We start from the raw sequence: 11,496 nt of genomic DNA on the forward strand, positions 1-11,496 counted from the left end.
CTATGAATAGCTGGGCTTCTTAATTTATAAAGTGCATTTAACTGGATTTGCTACAAAACAAAAATCCCACTTTCTTCTTTGTTCAGGAAAAGAAGAAACAGGCACCGAAGTCACCAAATGAACAAAATAACTTCATAATTCTAAATTAAATATAGACTTGTAAGGAGCTCATTGTTGGTCAGGTCAATCTTGTATTGTCAGAAATGTGGTGTCTAGCATGTATCTCAATTTCTCCAGTATTTTGAGACTTGTAATTAATTTTCCTTTTCAAAGAAAATTATGCATTCATACTAAAAATGAGTCCTACTTGATTTGATTGTGGGAAATTAGTTTGAGAGGAGAGAAAGCACAATAAATGGAGATGAATAATTGATCTCCCAACTGAAGATAGGATTGTAATTAAATGAAGGTCAAGACCACCTATGGAAAATATAATTCTGGGAGTTATAGATACAGCTTTTACCCCTGCATCTTGGGATCAGCTGAGGAGAAACTGACACATAAAGTTGCTTTGTTTTGTTTGCTTTTGCAGAACTACTTTTAACAGTGTTTACTTAACAGTGGATTCCTGATTTCAAGATGATTGCAAAGGGATTCAGTGGGACCAAGGTGCCTCTCTACTGGTGGCCTGTCTACTGGTGACAACACCAGAAAATGAGTGAATATGCCTGCTTAGGTGCCCAAGTTATACCTCAGAAATACTCTGTAGGACATTCCAAGAGTGTCTTGTCTCTCCATTCCTCGAGAGATCCCAGAATTGGATCTTACACTATGCCAACTTAGAGTCCTCAGTTACTCCAGGTCACTGGTTTCCATTGTGAAGGGGTCTTTAAAAAATCTGAGGGCCTTAAGAAACTATAGAGCTAACCAAGGAAAAATTGGCATAACTTTGGAAGTTGTGAACAGTCTGCCCCTTCCCCATTTAGATTGCTCTACACCTCACTTATGTTGCACCAGTTTTCTTTCTGTTTCTTTGTAGCCATGTATAACTAACTCTGTAATGTGATGATGTTATCACATTTAATGTGTGATCCCCAAGTGAAATCAGGAAAATGGCATGAGCTGCAAAGAACAAAATAGGAATATTTTCATGAAGATATATTCTGGTAGTCAAAATGGCAATCTTTGATCTATGATTCAAAAATAGAGAATTTGGACTCCTTTCCCATATCTGCTCATTTGTGAATTGAGAGTTTAGTGTGCCTTAGTTGTGAATTTAATGCAGGTGGGTTTATTAAGAAGAAAAGCTGCATCATATTGTATTTTTAGATACAAAGCTAAACATATTTATAGCTTGTCAACTGAATCAAAACTAATTTTGTTTGTGTAGCAAGTTCTGTTCCTTCAGTTAGTCAAATCAGCACCTAGCTAATGATGAGCTGGAAGCAAAACTCCATCCAGAAGCTTCCATAGACAATGATAATGAGTCAATGAGAATTTCTTTCAAATGTGAATTTTTATTCAGTGCCAATAATTATTATATTTTCATTAAAAACTCCCAGAATTACAATTATCCATCAGTTTGTTTATCAGTTCCTGAATATATGGGTTTTTTGGAGGAAATTCTTGGATTTCCATGGAGAATATAGAATGTTTCTCTTAAAAATCTGAAGAAATACTTCCAATGAAACTAGACTGTACTAAGCTTGATCAATATCTTAATTTGATATAAGGTAGCTTTATTCAATTCCAGTATCGTTCCACTTTCATTTTCATATTTGCTGCCCCCAATAAATGCTTCATAAGAACAGTTATCAATCCTTCTTCCCAATGAAAAGGAAACAAAATAATAGGAACCATCCAATACACAGTTGGTTTTATTAAAGAATATAATAATATCCCACTAATGAAAGGGAGTCAGAGATGCTATAGTGGAGCCTTCACTAAGCAAGACATTGGGCTAGATGATTCCAGGTTTCCTCCCAACTCTAGGATTCTGCCACAAAACAAGAACCAAATAGGTCTCATTAAAAGATACAAAATGTTATGATTCATAAAAATGCTGGTTTTTAATCTAATAACATTAATATGATACATCAATTTTGTTACATTTCAAATCAACCTGATAAAATTTGTCACAAATTGAACAAGCTAAAATGTGTGTGCAAAACTCCCATTTATCTTTTTTACTCTGAAAAAGTCATCTCATACATTTGTTTTTTTCTAATTAGTCATGAAACTAAAAAAATAAAATAAAAAACCCTAACTTCAAGCAGTTGCTTCACGATGGGCATTTCTATGTTAACCTTCCTATAAGAGAAAAAAATATGGCAACTTTATATCAATTGCTTAGAGAGTTTTGAAGGCTGAGGATGAAAGCAGATGTCAAGGACTGCTGTCATCCTGTTGTCTGTTGCTAGGCCACAATTGTCCCTGCTAAACTGGCTTACTTTAGCCAGTCCCCTCCTATCCTGGTCCATAGGACACAGTCTCTATGGATCTATTACCAATCTCAGGAGACTGCATAACTCTTTCTTGACCACCTTTTTAGGTACAGGATCGTAGTCACTCTTATGTTCTCACATCATTGCTTTAAATTACTTGCACATTTAAAAGGCATTTCACCAGTTATTGGACATTCAGATTCATTTGTCATTGCCTTATTATCCAGCCTCTAATGAATAATTGGAGAAAATGAAATAAATTGCTAGAACAATACTTGAGGTGCTATGCCTCCATCAGCAGGACAATTCAACTGAATTGTTGTCTCTTGCAGAATTTGCCTGTAACAACTCAGGACATTCCTCCATCGCCAAGCCGCCATTTTAAGCACTCTATGGTTACCATCCCTGCATCTTGCCCTCCGAAACTTTGGCCTCCACTGTTCCTTGTGCCTCTGACTTTCTCCAGGAAAGGCAGTATACTCAGATCCTCTTAAAGGAACAGTGAGATTGGCCAAGGTTGCATACAAGCATGGCTCAGATGCACATAGGCAAGAGGATACCAAGAGCACAGTGGGTGTTTGGTGTGGCTTTCTACTAAGTTTTTATCTTCATTCCTCCAATCTAAGAAGCTGGACTCAAAGGTTATTGGCCCCTTCTCAATTGCACAAGTTAACCCAGTGGCCTTCCCCCTACAATTGCCTGCATCATTGATGATCCATCCCGTATTTCATAGATCACTCCTAATTTAGGAGAAGCTACCTTCTCCCTTGCATTTAACACCTCGTTATCCATCCTCCCACTCGCCAATTCTGATATATTGCAAAGAGGAATAAGAAGGGGAATATATTCTGGACTTTAGACATAGTAGCGTACATTTAGAACATCTGATTCATTGGAAAGGGTACCCTGAATCAAAGTATTCCAATGTCCACACCAACAACTTGTGTATCAGTTCCATTTGCAGTTTCCTCAAAAGCCCCATCCCTGTGAGCTCCCACCACTAACAACAGACAATGAGACCCAGGACAAAGACGAAGCATTCCTTCCCACCTCAGTAGATCCTCCAGTAGTAATTCCCATGCAATGATGGAAAAGAAACATTCTAACTTCATCCAGCTCCTCTTCTCTGAACTTACTAGTTAAACTAGGTGAGTGGCCTGAGCCCACCTGCTGGTGAGGGAGTGGGGGGTGATTCTGTCAGAGGAGGTTGTATAGAGAAATTTCTTTTGGCCCTGAGAAAGAGGCAAGAGAAGGCAAATGTTGCTCAGTCCTCAGAAAGTAGAAAGTGTGAGAAAGAGACTAAGACCAGCTCCATCTTGACCTTTTATCCTTAAAAGAAGGCAGTGAAGGTTTGGGACAGGCTTTCAAGATTCTGTTAATATACAGTATCTTACAAAAATTATTCAAATAATGACTTCTGCATAGAGTTCTCTTTTTAGAAAGTTCAACTCAGTGCCTTAAGCTCCATAAAGTATAAAATATTTGCACATTCTCAGGTATGTACTGTACATGTGAGTGGGGCATGATGCTAAAAACTGGAAGTTTGTCTAAAGCCCTCTATGGAGTCCTTGGGGTTCTCTGAGCTTGGCTGTTTTCTTGCAAACATTTCGTTATCCGGCTAGGTAATATCTTCAGTGCTAGAATGGAGTGGGGTTTGCTATCTGTTTATATACAGTGGCATGCCCTGCCAGTGTTGGTAGGGGCGTGGGTTTGGTTTTGTTTTCTCCCTCTGGTAGTTCCTTGATTAAGGTATTGTTTACTGCTGATTGTATGTCTGGTGATATCAAGGAACTACCAGAGGAAAAAAACAAAACAAAACCCACATCCCCACTGACACTGGCAGGGCATGCCACTGTATATAAACAGAGAGCAAACCCCACTCCATTCTAGCACTGAAGATGTTACCTAGCTGGGTAACAAAACACTTGCAAGAAAACAACCAAGCTCAGAGAACCCCAAGGACTCCACAGTTCAACCCTGAGCTACACATATTTGCTTCTATTGGTAAAGCCCTCTAGTAAATTCATGACTGGAGGAAGATTTTAACTAATGAGTGAGTTTCTACTTCATATTTGTTTTTGCCACAAAGTAGCAAACTTTCTGTGTCATTAAAGCATGCAATATTCTTGTTAATGTCAAAGGAACTTATAAGTATTAATGTTTCTGATATACAGTCCAAAGAAGTAAGATGATAAAGGCCACTGAGACCGTTGTACATAAATAATTTAAGTGAATGAATATATAAAGGGTTTTTTATCAGGGCAATTCAGCTTTTATATAAATGAGCTTGCACTTGTAAAACTACCCTATGGAGTCTTGGTTTAGATATATACATGATGAGAAAGAGACTGAGAAAGTATAGTACTTCTTTTTCCTTATATCTATTCTAAAGTTCCACTTTTAGGTTTTTATTTATTTATTTATTTGAATCACTTGACTATGACTTCCTGAAACATAAAACCATTTGGACTATTATTGATGTTAACAGACATCAAAGTCAACAAAGTAACCCATAAATAAAAGGCATAAAAATAAATGGTGCATGTGTTTAAAAAGTAAACCATAAATAACAGCTTTAAAATGGGTGCAGCTGCACTGGAGTTTCATTTTAATGAATTAGCAGACAATACCTACTAGGCTTATAAAAATGTAAAATACAGTGTTCTTGAAATCAAACTAATGAAATGTGTCATGGACTTTAAATGTTCAGCATTTTTTTTTTTTTTTAACATTCACAATTTTTTAAACTGAAATCTGGGATTCGAAAACAAAGCTTCTCCAAGGTAAAGCAACAAAGCAGAAAAAATTCCTATCAATTTCTTTGCTTTAGGCGTCTGTGAGTGTGACATGTGTGTATTATACATCTAAACTGCGGCTCCCAGTTTCATCCACAGCAAATTTAATCCTTTCATTGGCTCACAAGACAATTCCCAAAGCCTTAACAATTCCCAGAATTTCATGGGAGGGTGAAGGGAGATAATTAAAACATGTAGAATATCTGTTTTCATTTGTAGCTGTCACTCAAACTGGCCCAGTTGTGCCCGTTATTAAGATGCCTTTGCAAGCTAGTTGCCGAGGGACACCAATCATAGACTGCTATTGAGTTCACATGCAGAGTTGGATGACAAATTGGTTCCATCTAATGTTTATATGAATTTACTGTACTTGGGCCTCCCAACTTACAATAGAATGCAATCCAACTTATCTGGGAAGAGTTTGAGCCTGTTGGTTCTGAGGAGGTGGACAGGGTCCTCAAGGCTGTAAGTGTGGCAATCTGGGCATTAGCTCCATGTCCCTTTTAGCTGGTTATCACCTCCCTATCAGAAGATGATATGGGGCTGGATCCAGAGAGTGGTGAATGCATCCTTGATGAAGGGGATAATTTTGTCAGCTCTTAAGGAAGCACTGGTCCATCCTCTCTTAAAGAAACCACTGTTGGATCCAACTGCATCAGACAATGTTCATACCATATCCAACCTGTCTTTCTTAGGGAAAGTTCTTGAACAGGTGGTCAGTTTGCATGTTCAGAGGGTCCTGGAAGAAACAGATTGTCTGGACCATTTTCAGTCAGGGGTCTGGCTGGGATATAGTATTGAGAGGGCATTGATTGTACTTGATGGCCTCTAGCAGGATTAGAATGGAGGTGGTGAATCCATCCTGACCCTCCTTGATCACTCAGCAGCCTTCAATACTATTGATCATTGTATCCTTCTGGACTGACATTGGGGGCATGGTGTTGTAGTGGTTCTCTTCAAGGTTAGTTACAGTCAGTGTAGGTGAGGGAGAGAAATCTAGCCCTAGAACCATACTTTGCAGGCTCGCTCAGAGCTCCTATTCAACATCTATGTGAAGCTACTGGATGAGGTCATAGTATGATGATGATAAGCAGCTTTACATCTCTACCCTGGGCTGACCAAGTGATGGCATCAATATCCCTTTGCAGTATCTGGAGGTTGTGGGGATCTGGATGGGGAGGAACAGGAGTGGGCTTAACCATAGCAAGACCAAAATGGTGTGCAGTTTGGGGTCCTCTTGGATTCATGGTTCCTGTTTGAAGAGCAAGTAGCAGCTGTGGTCAGAGACCTTTGCACTAATCCATCTTGAGTGCCAGTTGCATTCATTCTTGGGTCAGGAGGCCCTATTTGTGATCACTTATGCCTTGGTCACTTTTTGCTGAGCCACTAAAGGAACTTCTGGGCTAAGGGTAGACTAAAACCTGGGTCTTCCCACTTCTAGTCCAACACCTTAACCACTATACCACACTGGCTCTCAGGATGCCATGGTCACTGACCTCTGGCACATATTATGATTTTGGTCAATTGACAATATCGCCCAGTGCTTTTTAGTAAAATGAAGATGTTAAGATTATCAGCCTTAATTGTACCCATGCCATATGCAGTGCCACTTAGTTTGGGCACATTTGGGCCCGTCTGGCACAATCAAAGCCTAGTTTTACCCTAACCATACAGGATATTTTCTTTTCTTTTCTCTTTTCTTTTCAGAATTGTTCCAGAATCTAAACAATATCTAAACAACTGAGGATTCTTTGGTTGCATATTTTATAACCTAAAAAGGAAAAGGGCATCTGTTTATATGTGTGTGTGTGTGTGTGTTCAGCCTTTGTTACATTCAGCAAATGTCAGGTTATATGTCTCTTGTCAAATCTCAGCTAAGTACCATAAATGTACCAAAAGGGACTCAAGCATCACTTTGCACACCTCTACATTGCTTGTTCATATCTTAGTGCCTCCTTGCATATGCCAAGAATCTGAAAAGAAAGTAAGTTCTACAAAGTGTCTAAATTTGAAAACTTTTTTTTTCTAGCAGCATGAAAAAGCATGAAAATCATTGCTTGTGCAGTGACTTGAGCGCAAGGTAGATATGAATGTGAGCTTACATGCTCTGCTTGCAGTCCACTTCTAGGCTCTGCTTTCCAAGCTTTAGAGATTATCAAAACTGTTTCCTTTATTACAACATATGAAGACAGATTCTGCTTTTAGGACTCTCATGTTGCCATGCCTTAGTTACAAAACACACACAAGAGAAAAATGGAAAGATCCATTCTAGGTCTCTGGAAAAGAAATGAAAACTAAAACATGCAGGGCTGTGCTTCAGTTTGGAAGGAAGACTGAAGCTGGGAGGAATCTAGGCAATCCAGGAGAAATGTTTATTTATCCAAGGTGCACGATTCTAATTTGTCCTAATCTGAAAACTGCTACAAACCTCCAACCCTGATTTACCATTTTCAGCTGTGCCATGTTGCAAATGCTGATGTGACAGTCACTTTTTTTTTAAGGGAGAGGGGTAAAAATGTTTGATGCTTGCATTTCTCATAAAATTGTGCATTGATGGAAAAGGAAGGGGGAGATGAAAGAGGGGACTATATTGGATTTGATTATCAATATATCTGTCCTCAACTCAATGACTCCGTAATCAGACAACTGTCATTAGCTCCAACTGCAGTCTTCTGGATTCTATCAAACTCATGAGATGCAGTCCCTCAGGGACTGAGCATGCAATGTGAATGCAAAAGACTACTGCGACTTTGAGAATTCTGCAGAAGTAACCTGTACAAACCCTTGCTACAGTCAGCAAACAAAGCATCAAAAATATAATACAAGATACATGCAGTGGGAGGACTTCTGGCCACGTGCTGAACTGCCATGTGCTTCTCTTTCCCTCTATAAACTGTTGAAAACTATACCTGGACTGTTCATTAAAAACAGTTAGTAAGCAGAAATGCTAATTAAATCTTCTACTAAGTTGTGGATCTGGGGGAGGTAAGATGCCTCACAAGCATACAAAACAGATCTCTCCAAACCACTTCACATTAGCTGTTGCACCATCTCAGCTGGAGATAGAAAAATCCATACCAGATGCTGTTAATGATCCAATTATTTATGTTTCTGAGAGCCCAGCTCCAAAAGAAGAGGCAATTCCTTCACTTGATAAACTGATTAAATACAAGACTAAAGGCATGCAGAGGGCAATCTTTTGGAGGGGGAGGAGTGGGGGACGTTTTTCTTTTCCTTTTCTACAGCTATTGCTTTTCATTTTTCATTTTGTAAGCAACAGATTTTCCTCTAGTCAATGGTTGGATTTTTCAATTATTTTTATTTTCTTATCATATACATACATACATGTTTCTTTGTTTGTTTGTTTTCTGGTTTTAAATTTCTTGTTCGTTACCCAGACTTGCAGTAGCAAGATGAGGAGGCTGTATAAACTGTTTAAATAAATAAGATTTTAAAAACATTTTATATATAAGGATAACTTCCTTCCTTCCTTCCTCTTTTTAGGGCCTTGACTTGGGATCGTCTTTCCAATATGAAATTGCAGTATTTAAACTTTTGCTTAAAGTCATCATTGTTCTTTGCATCACACAGCATTAAGGTTTGAGATGTATATCCAAGAAGAGAAATATTTTTTATAAACTGAACACAATGAAGTCTGAAATATAGCCCTCTTTGTAGATCTTTATAACTGCTATAACTGTATAGTTGTCAGACCTTTGAAATAGGCAAAGAAACAGAAGCAGCAGGAATGTGTTTTTATTGTTGTAGTGCAGGATAACAGAATCTTGAAAGCCTGTCAGAGTTTTTCTCTGCCCCATCTTATACCAAACAAAATCAAGGTGGGAGTTTCTATTTTGAGTTTCTTACTCACACTTTCCACTTTCTCAAGGCTGAGTGACCATTACTTTTCCCTTAATGGTTCATTGTTCTTCCCCCTTCCCAATACTACATCTACATTCCTTCACAATAATACAGATTAATACTGATAGCAACAGTTGTTGAAAATACCTACAAGCCTATGGGAGAAAATAAATGTTGTCAAAATGAATATAATTCCACAACCGGTATATATTTTTAAAATGATGTCTATGTTAATTCCACTTAGATATTTTAGACACACTGACAACTTAATGATCAATTTTTTATGGAATGATCAGACTCCAAGGTTCTTTCTATCAAAAAGAATATGAACATGGGAGTTTTAATTTTCCTGACTTTCATTTGTATCATTGGGCATGGTTATTAACCTCTTCTTTTATTGCAGTGAAAATGAAATTGAGTATGTTCCACTATGGGCTCAATTAGAGAGCTATTATTTGGAACCTTTGAAATCCTGGCAAATACTTACTTTCAATTATAGTCAGACTGTATTTCCAGCACTGAAAGCAGTTAGACATTTTTGGATGCTACTGGGAAAGAAATGAAAATCTGATTCTTTTTTCCTATGAGAATTTGACTCCTTGGAATAATTCTTAAATAGCAGGTACCCCAATTCTGAGTGGGGAGGGGGAAGTTTGAGCTAAAAATGGGTTTGTTACTCTAGATCAGCTTACTTATGATACTTTCAAAACTTCTGTTTACAAAAAGACACTAATGTGCCTAAAATCTCTGAAAGGCAGTATAATCAAATAAAACATTTGCTATATTCTTATTTTCAACCTAATGCATTGACAGCCTCAAAAGTCCTATGATTTTGAATACTTTTGATAAAGTTTCTTAAAGGCTAAACCAACAATTCAGTCTTATCAACAATTAAAGAATTTTACAAAAAAATGATAATTTACAAGAAATTTAGAATAGAAAAATAGCATTTCCAATGGTAACAAGTGAATGGTCTCAGATTTAAAAAGCATGTTAAACACGTTTCTTAAGAACATAAGACTAATTCATCAAAAAATTATTTGTATGTGTGTCTATTGGATTCCTCACTGGATGTTTTAAAAGGGTCATTCACTTTCTTATAGTGGAGGTACAGTAAATATGAAGGTACATTAATAAAAAGTTTGGTCACGCCCTCTGGTTCTTCCATCATGGCTGAATATTCTTAATATGGTGAACTATATCTAGGAAGAGATTAAAAATTTAAATATATCAATGTGTTAAACTATATTCCAAAAAATTATATGAGCACTTTGGACCTATTGAGTTTAAGAATTGCAAAAAAAGATTTATGTGTGTTCTTGGAAAGACACTTGTGTACCAGATAGCAAAGGTTGGCTTGATGAAATGTGTGCATTCTGTACATACAGGTTCTTTGTACAAGTTCTTCACTGATGCAATAGAAATACTGGACCTTATGATCCCATGTAATAGAGGTTTAACTTGTACTTAAAAACTAAGTTATATTCCTCAGTTTGTCATCCTTTATTTATATTTTAGTTTAATTTCTTTTCTGTTTTTTATTTGCATATATACATTTAGTTTGCTTCTTTTTTAATTGTAGTTCTATTAAAATAATCAACGTTATTTTAAAAATTCCTATGGTGGATTGTGATGGATTCAGTCTGGCTTTAGAAAACACCAGATTTCCTGAAGTTTGAAGAGGCAGGGCCTTATGGAACAATTACATGTAATGCCATGGGCACAGCCTCATAAATGCTTGTGACATTATGCCACCATAAAGTATGGCACATTTGCTTAGGCAAAAACTGCAACTGTATGGCAATTCACATTTATCAGGAGTTTGTTTGTAGAAGAGTAGGAAGCTATTCAGGGATCAAAGGAATTCTTCCGAAATAATGAATAATGCAAGAATAAAGTAGCATCATTTCCAAGCAACTGATCCATCTTTTCTGTCTTTGTAGTGGAAGAATGCCATACTTCTTCATGTCAAGGAGAGATTTCAAGGTCTTTAGGACTGCAGAAGGTAAGACCTTTCTCCTGACCCTCACCTAGCCTTGTTCCTGTGACATACCCAAGCATAATGTCATAATCCATGCTTCATAATCCATTTGTTTAGATCTTGGAAAAGAAAATCTATGGCCAACTTAAGTGCTTTATCTCCTCTTGTGAGGCAAGAGCAGCAGACTTCTAACACAACTGACTCCCTCTCCCTCAACAGAACTCCACAGCCCATCATCTCTTCAGCACTTTATCAACAGACATGTGGCATCTCAACTTACCAGCAGAGGAAAGAGGCACAGGGTAGCATCCAATTAATGTTGGTGGTCCTTCAAGCAGCCTCCTGCAAGCTATTTATGACTTTAAAGCTCAAATTAAGCATCACATAAATCCCAGAGGCTTTCTTAGAAAAAGGCATGTGGTCTTGCTTGCTTTCCAGTATATGTGATTTTGTGATTGGCCAATCCCCCTATGGC

The sequence above is a fragment of the Python bivittatus genome, unplaced genomic scaffold, assembly GCF_059951505.1.
Source record: "Python bivittatus isolate LINGU-HERP-01145 unplaced genomic scaffold, Pbiv_v1 ctg000850_np1212, whole genome shotgun sequence".
In the NCBI taxonomy this organism is placed as follows: domain Eukaryota; kingdom Metazoa; phylum Chordata; class Lepidosauria; order Squamata; family Pythonidae; genus Python; species Python bivittatus.